Source organism: Mus caroli, chromosome 2 (genome assembly GCF_900094665.2).
Source record: "Mus caroli chromosome 2, CAROLI_EIJ_v1.1, whole genome shotgun sequence".
Taxonomy (NCBI): Eukaryota; Metazoa; Chordata; class Mammalia; order Rodentia; family Muridae; genus Mus; species Mus caroli.
Window position 1 is genome coordinate 159483983 of NC_034571.1, and position 7574 is coordinate 159491556.

Here is a 7574-nt window from a genome sequence, read left to right on the forward strand (position 1 = left end):
CTGTCTCAAAGTGGCCTATAGAGGCGTGCCCCATCTCACCTAGTCATATTATACACTATTTTCATCACTAGCTTCCTACTCCTCTCCCTGCCTGGGGGTCAAGAAAGTGGGACTCTGTGCTAACTCACAGCCTCTGCACCCACCCTAGCACACAGTAGGTGTTCATAAATGCAAAAAATAAAAAAAAAAAAAAAAAAAAAAAGAGATTGATGAACGGACAAAACCAGGGTGGATTCTAAAGCTTTTTCTTTCCTTTCTAGCGACTTGGTTAACAAGGGACAGGTTTCCTGAGCTACAGACTGGCAGGCAGAGGGCCAGGTGAAGGGAGGGGCAGGGATGGAGGGCGAGGCTCTGCCAGCCAGGGAAGGCTCATTTCCAGCTGCAGGACCAGCAAGCACCCTGGCAGGATGGGAGCCTAGGGGCCAATGCTGCCCTGCCCGCCGGCCTGCCTGCCTGCCGCCAGTGAGAATTCTCACACATTGTAAAGGAGGCTCCAGCTCTCTTCTGGCAGGGCAGCTGGTTGCACTGTCTGGGCTAACCCAGAGATTCCCAGCTCCCTGCTTAGATGGTGTGCAGGGCAGAGCCTACTGACCCTGGAATTCTCTTCCTGGGGAACAGGGCACTGAGCTGAGATCTTGGCCAAGTTTGCCCCTTGGTTCACTGAGACAGCACACACTGTCCCCTGAGCAGCTGCTCCAGCCCCATGGTGACTTGACGCTGGAAGGACACTCCATAGCATAGACATGCAGAGATACAGAAGAGGGGTCTAGAGTGACTCGCCATAGTCTGCCTCCAGTTGAAGATTCTCTCCGTATCTGCTAAGAAGGGGAGGGAATTCAGGGCTGCATTCTCTGTACCTTTCATCTGGATGTGGTGGCTAATGCCTATAATCCTGGCACTAGGGAGGCTAAGACAGGAGGATTGCCGTGAGGTTAAGACCAATGTGGTCTACATAGTTCTGGGCCAGCCTGGATTACCATTTGAAGTTCTGTCTTGAGAGAGAGAGAGAGAGAGAGAGAGAGAGAGAGAGAGAGAGAGAGAGAGAGAGAGAGGAAGGAAGGAAGGAAGGAAGGAAGGAAGGAAGGAAGAAAAGAAAAGGATTTGGAGCTAGGGTCCTGTCTTGTGTGTGTATTGGGGGTGGGGCAGGCAGTGGGGAGGTCCTGTGGATGGTTAGAAAGTGCTTGGCACAGACACCACTGGGCCTGAGTTTGAGCCTGGCTCTGCACACACTCCCTGGGGCCAGCACAGCATCCTTTCTGTCTCTCCTGAAGGAGGAGAAGCCCCAGAGGCTGGGAAGGACTGGGGAGGCCCAAGGGGGTGTGACATGTGTCATGCAGGTGTGGGGCTCTGGGTTCTCCTAGCAATTCAGGTTTGGGGTGATACAGAAGATCTGGAGATACAGAAGTAAAAGTGGTGGGAGACGAGACCTCATAGGCTTGAGACTTGGGGTTCCTCTGAGTTGGGCCTGTGTGTGAGTCACTATTTTTTAACTGAATTGGGCTGGCTGAGCGTGTGTATGTTGGTGTAGAGAGATGTGTGTTGCAGGTGTGGGCAGGGTGGGGGGGGGCACATTTGTGTGTCAGTAGGTGTGGTTATGTCCGTGGGCAAGTCTGTAGGTGCAGAGATGTATTCTGGGACTGAACCCAGTGAGTGTGTGTGCATGTATGCGTGTGTGAGTTGGTGTGTCTGGGCGGGGGTGTGGGGGTGTGTGTGTGGCGGTCTGTTGGGTTGGAGGTAGCCTCTGGTAGTGTTCGGTGAGAGTGGGAGACTATTCAGGCGCTGCAGGGCATGTGAAGGTAGACTGATGTGTTCACATATAGCAAGGTAGGGGATGTCCAGTGTATGTCTGCGTGTGTGTGTGTGGCCCTGTCACCGCCGGCTCCAAACCCGGCCACATAAACTTCACACCCCTGCAGGCGGGCTGCGGCAGCCCCTTGGCGGGTGCTGGGCAATGAGAAGCAGATGGGCCAGGATGTAGGCCATATGGGGCTGGGGGTGGGGCTGGGGGTACACTCCTCCCTCCCAGAACCAGGAAACCCCCCTGCCTGCGGCCCCCCGTCGGGGTGGGGCCTGGAGCTGACACTGTAGCAAATGTCCTGCAGCCAGTGTGGAGCCAAAGGGAGACAGCTTCAGTCTCACGGGGAACTCTGGTGTGTGAGAGTGCGTGTGTGAGTGTGTGTGTGTGTGTGTGTGTCTGTGTCTGTGTGTGTGTCTATGTGTGTGTGTGTGTGCTCGGGCATGCATGGAGGTGCTGGGGCATGCGTGGTGAGGGTTGGGGTGTTCAGGCTACGTGAGATGATTTTGTCCTGGGAAGCTATAGCTGGCCTCAAGATTGTGTACCACACAGACTCACTCTGTCCCTCGGTTTCCCCAGTGGTCTACTAAACAAGGTGGCTGTTTAGAATTGAATATAGAAGACTTTGGCCCACACTGGGGCAGATATTACAAGCCACAAGGTCAGTGGTAATAAAGGTAGTTGACCTTGGTTGTCTGTAGGGCTCTGGGCCATGGACCTAGGCTGTGCTCTGTGGTTGGGGTGTGGCTCAGTGATATAGAGCCCTGTTCCCAGGATGAGCAACCTGGGGTTCTATCCATCCTCATCTTGCCATTAATCTGTTGGCAGTAAGGACAATACCTCCAGGCCTGGGCTGGGACACCTGCTATGCTACCTCTTTCTGTGCCTCAGTTTCCCCTCCGGAGAGCAGACTGATAATCCTGAGGCCTCCCTGTTTCTAGGCGGTGGTGAAGCTGACATCTGGAGGCAGATGTGTGTATCTCACTGACAATGTTCTTGGAAGCTTCTGGAAGCCGAGGAAGGAGCTCTGGAGACCAGGGAGGCCTGGCCCACCAGGATGGTATTATCACAGCGATGAGGTTGGCACAGCTAGGACAGCTGTGGTGGTCTGGGGTCCGCAAGGTTGTGGCCAGGTAGTGTGGTCTGGGGCCTGAGTCCATCTGGCTCTTTCCCTGGCTCCATTGGTGAGTTCAGACACCTCCAAGGCCAGCCTTTGGCTTCTTTCCCTGCACAAGTCCCTCGGCGGGGGGGGGGGGGTGTCCCTACCCTCTGGCAGTGTTAGGGGACATGGTCAGTGGGGAGAAACTAGAGGCCAACAGCCAACATGCAAACAAGCTGCCCCAATCCATCTCTGTCCTTTTTTGTTGTTGTTGTTTGAAGGCTGAGGTCAGAAGTGGGCTGGGTGCAGGCCCAGTGCTCAGAGGCCAGGGTGCAGGGGTCAGAGTGCAGGGACAATATGCAGGGCCCAGGGTGCAGGCCCAGTAAGCAGGGTGCAGAGCTACGGTAGCTCTGGTGGCCTTGGCCTGGTCAACCATGTCCTCTGAGTCTGACTTCTTGGGCGAGATCTTCTGGGGAGGCTTAAACTTCAGTAAAGTGTCTGGAAAATGCGAGGTGCTCAATAAATGCCAAGTTGCCTTCCTGTCCCCGTGGCCCCTTGTGAGTATCTGATATTGATTTCTACCACCCCCATCCCCCCATTTCTCCCTTTTCTGGGTCTCAGTCCAAAGGTTTTGGGTTGCCTCCATCCCCCAGACTTAGGAGGGACTTGACTAACCAATCAGAGAACTCTATCCTCTCAGCCAATAACAGAGCGCGGGACCGCGGGACTTATAGCTGGCCCTGTGATTATTATTATTATTATTATTATTAATTTTACTTGTGTCACCAACCTCATGAGGGTGGAAGCCTGGATATGGGGTTCCCCTGGCTTGAATATAGGGTTCACACTGCTTAGGTGAGGGGGAGAGCAAGGGGCCTGGCATGGGCTCTCAGAGAGGCCTGGCGCTGAGATGAGAACGCCCCCAAGCCTACATGCCCCTGCTGTAGACCTGGCCCCGCTGTAACCTATCCCTGTTGAGTGAGGGGCACAGAGGCAGGCAGCGGCGGCGGAGGGGCTCACACCCAGGCCGACTGGCGCCAGCAGCAGCCCTCTCCAGCTCCAGGCACTGCAGAGCAGGGTGTAAATCCCTCCTGGCCGCGGCCTCCGCCCCCAGCCTGGGCTGCACTGGAGCTCAGCTATTTCGGAGGTTCCCAGGGGACAACGTTTCCTGCCTCTGGCGGAAAAAATCTGCAGAAAATGAGAGCCCTGTGGTCTGGCTCCAACGCAGCCTGAGCCTGACTAGGGGGAGTTCTCTTCTTAGACTTCTCCTCTCTCAGTCCTGTCGTCCTGTCTCTCTCTCTCCCCCTTTTATTTTGTATTTTGTATTTTTGAGACAGGGTTTCTTTCACTCTGTAGCTCGGGATGGCATTGAATTCTTGGATTGCAGGTATGAGCCATCACATTGGACAGCCTTCTCTGGCTTTCTTTGACTGTATTTATTTATTTATTTATTTATCTATCTTCCTATTTTCTTCCTCCTTCCTTTCTTTTTTTCTTTTTTTCTCCTTTCTTTCTTTCTTTCTTTCTTTCTCTCTTTCTTTCTTTCTTTCTTTCTTTCTTTCTTTCTTTCTTTCTTTCTTTTTTTTGTTTTTTTGAGACAGGGTTCCTCTGTATAGCCCTGGCTGTCCCGGAACTCACTTTGTAGACCAAGCTGGCCTCGAACTCAGAAATCCGTCTGCCTCTGCCTCCCGAGTGCTGGGATTAAAGGCGTTTGCCACCACACCTGGCTTCTTTCTTTTTTTTTTTTTTCCTAGCAAGAGTGTTTCTATGTAGCCTTGGCTGTCCTGGATCTATGGCTGTAGACCAGGCTGGCCTGGAACTCAACCAAGCTCTACCTACCTGCCTCTGCTTCCCGAGTGTTGGGATTAAAGGTGTGGGCCACCTCCTGCCCTGCCCTGCCCTGCCCTGCCTGCCGTTCAGGGGGTTGAACCTAGATTCTCACGCTGGCAAACGCTCTTCTACTAAACCTCGTCCTTAGCTCCCTTCCACTTTTTATTTTGAGGCAGAATCTCACTCAGTTGCTCAGGCTGACCTTGAATTTGAGATTCTGTCTCAGGCTCTGGAGTAGCTGAGATTACTGGCCTGCAGCCGTAGACCCTGATATTTCTGTCTTTCCTCTTTTTCTTTCCTTCTATCCCCCCAACCTCCACTCCCTGGCCCCCTATTCTTGTAGATCTTAGCCATTTTCCCGCAGCCCCAGGGTCCTGTGCTGGCTTCTGCCAGGACGACCTGCTTGTCACCCACATTCCAGGACCACTTGGCTTGTGCTAGCATGGTGAGCAGGCTTATGTGTGGTCTAATAGGACACCAATGGAGATCTCTACTCAACTCTGTGGGTCAATGCCTTGGCCGGGGACAGTGGAGGAGGATACAGGGGAGTCTCAGGTGCTGGTGTCCCTGGGGGCCCTTCCCAAAGACATCCAGGGTGTTTTATTTTACTCTATTATTTTATTTTGAGACAGTCTAGAGACACACAGCTAGGGCTGACCTAGAACTCATCATGTAGACCAGCTAGGCCTTGAACTCAAGGCAATCCTCCTGCCTCAGCCTCCTCATGCTGGGCATATACCACTATACCCAGTTAATGCTTAGAGTCTTTGTTTTGTTTTGTTTTGTTTTGTTTTGTTTTGTTTTGTTTTTTGAGACAAGGTTTCTCTGTATAGCCCTGGCTGTCCTGGAACTCACTTTGTAGACCAGGCTGGCCTCGAACTCAGAAATCCGCCTGCCTTTGCCTCCTGAGTGTTGGGATTAAAGGCGTGCGCCACCACACCCGGCTCAATGCTTAGAGTCTTAAAAGGCCTCATGGCCCCAAACCCTGTACTGCTAAGCCTCAAACCTTTTGACCCCACAGACAGGGCATCCACATAGAGTGGAGACCTGCTACGTCACTGGTCCAGAGGGTACAGGTTCACGTTGGATTTTTTTTTTTTCTGTTTTGTTTGTGCGACAGAATCTCTCTCTATAGCCCTGACTATCCTGCAACTCACTATGTAGACCAGGCTGGCCTCAGTCTCATGGAGACCCACCTGCCACCTTCCAAGTGCTAGGATTGAGATTCACGGTCTGAGGGCTGTATTCAAGGTTGAAGGATGTATCTTGCTGGCAGGGTTGCTGCAGAGACCCAAGATGGAGCTAGGCATCGTGTGGTGTCTAGAGGCACATCTAAGACCTAAGATCTAGCCTAACTATTGTACTGGCTATCTATCTATGTATCTATGTATCTATGTATGTATCTATCTATCTATCTATCTATCTATCTATCTATCTATCTATCTAAAATCAGCTTGAAACAAGCCAGAATCTTCTTTGAGAAGAACCTTAATTGGTAAAATGCCTCCATCAGATTGGCCTGTGGGTCCCTCCCCTCCCTTCCCCCTCCCTCTCTCCCTCCCCCACCCCCTCTCTGCAGGGTTTTTTCATGTAGCCTTCGTTGCTGTCCTGGAACTCTATCTGTAGACTGGACCTTCCTCTGCCTCCAGAGAGCTGGTGGTCCCATTGTGGGTGATACACGCCCGCTGGGGCAGGTGGTCCTCTGTTCTATAAGGAAGCAGACTGAGAGGGTCATGGGGAGCAGAGAGCAAGCCAATGGGCAGCTTTCTTGTGTGGCCTCTGCTTCCGGTCCTGCCTGCAGCTTCCTGCCTTGTGTTCCTGCTCCGACTCCCCTGGTGATGGAGTGTGACCGGAGAGTGTAAGCTGGAATCAGCCCTTTTCTTCCACGGGTTGCTTTTGCTTGCGGTCTTTAACCCGGCCATAGAAACCTAAGGAAGACATTTCCGTGAAGTTGTCCATCTGCTACGTGATGGCCGAGGAGATGTGTTGAGTCCTCAGGGCCCGTTTACCTCTGGCTCGGCTTGCCTAGTTTTGTGACAGGGTCTCACTGGGCAGCCCAGGAGCCTCTAACCAACTCTTCCTCTGTCTGCCGGATTACAGGCCTGAGCCACCTGTCTCAAAACATCTCTTCAAAATCTCACCTGGGGCCGGGAGAGCTGGCTCGGCAGTTAGGAGGACTTAGTGCTCTTCCGGAGGGCAGAGATTTGGTTCCCAGCATCGACGTGGTAGCCCACACGTCCTGTTACTGCAGGTCCAGGGGATCTGATGACCTCTTCCATGACATCTGTGAACATTACACGCATGACACACAGACTTTCATACAGATTCATTCATGCACATACACATATCTTTAAAAATCTTTTGGGAGGGCGCCGGCGTTAAGATATATAGCCCTTACCATATAGCCCTGGCTGTCCTGGAACTCACGCTGTAACTGTAGATTCACCTGTCTCTGCCTCCCAAGTGCTGGGATAAAAGGCTTGTATCACTATGCTCAGCTAACAATCTTAAAAACAAAACACAATTATTTTATATTTGTGGTTGGTGTGTGTGTGTGTGTGTGTGTAGGTCAGAGGACAACTTTGTGTACTCAGTTTCCTCCCCCTTTACATGGGTTTCAGGGATCAAACTCAGGTCACCAGGCTCACACAGCAATCCCCTTTACTTACTGTGCCCTTTCGCTGGCCCCTGTGGTAGATTTTATAAGGAATTATTGAATGAATGAGCAAACTATGTCAATTGTTTGCCTTTGTAGCCTCAGTGTGGTGCCTTCCTCCTGGGTTCCTGCTAAGCTTCAGAGCAAGAGAGAGAGAGAGAGAGAGAGAGAGAGAGAGAGAGAGAGAGAGAAGG

At 52.2% G+C, this 7574-nt stretch overlaps 1 long non-coding RNA gene across 1 annotated transcript in view; it reads left to right on the forward strand.

Annotated features, from left to right (window-relative positions):
- Positions 1–3269: 3269 nt before the first annotated feature.
- LOC110290550 overlaps positions 3270–7574 on the forward strand; it is a 7420-nt gene continuing 3115 nt past the window's right edge. The window contains exon 1 of the long non-coding RNA XR_002377454.2: positions 3270–3451. This is a non-coding gene — a long non-coding RNA (uncharacterized LOC110290550). The remainder of the gene's footprint in view (positions 3452–7574) is intronic.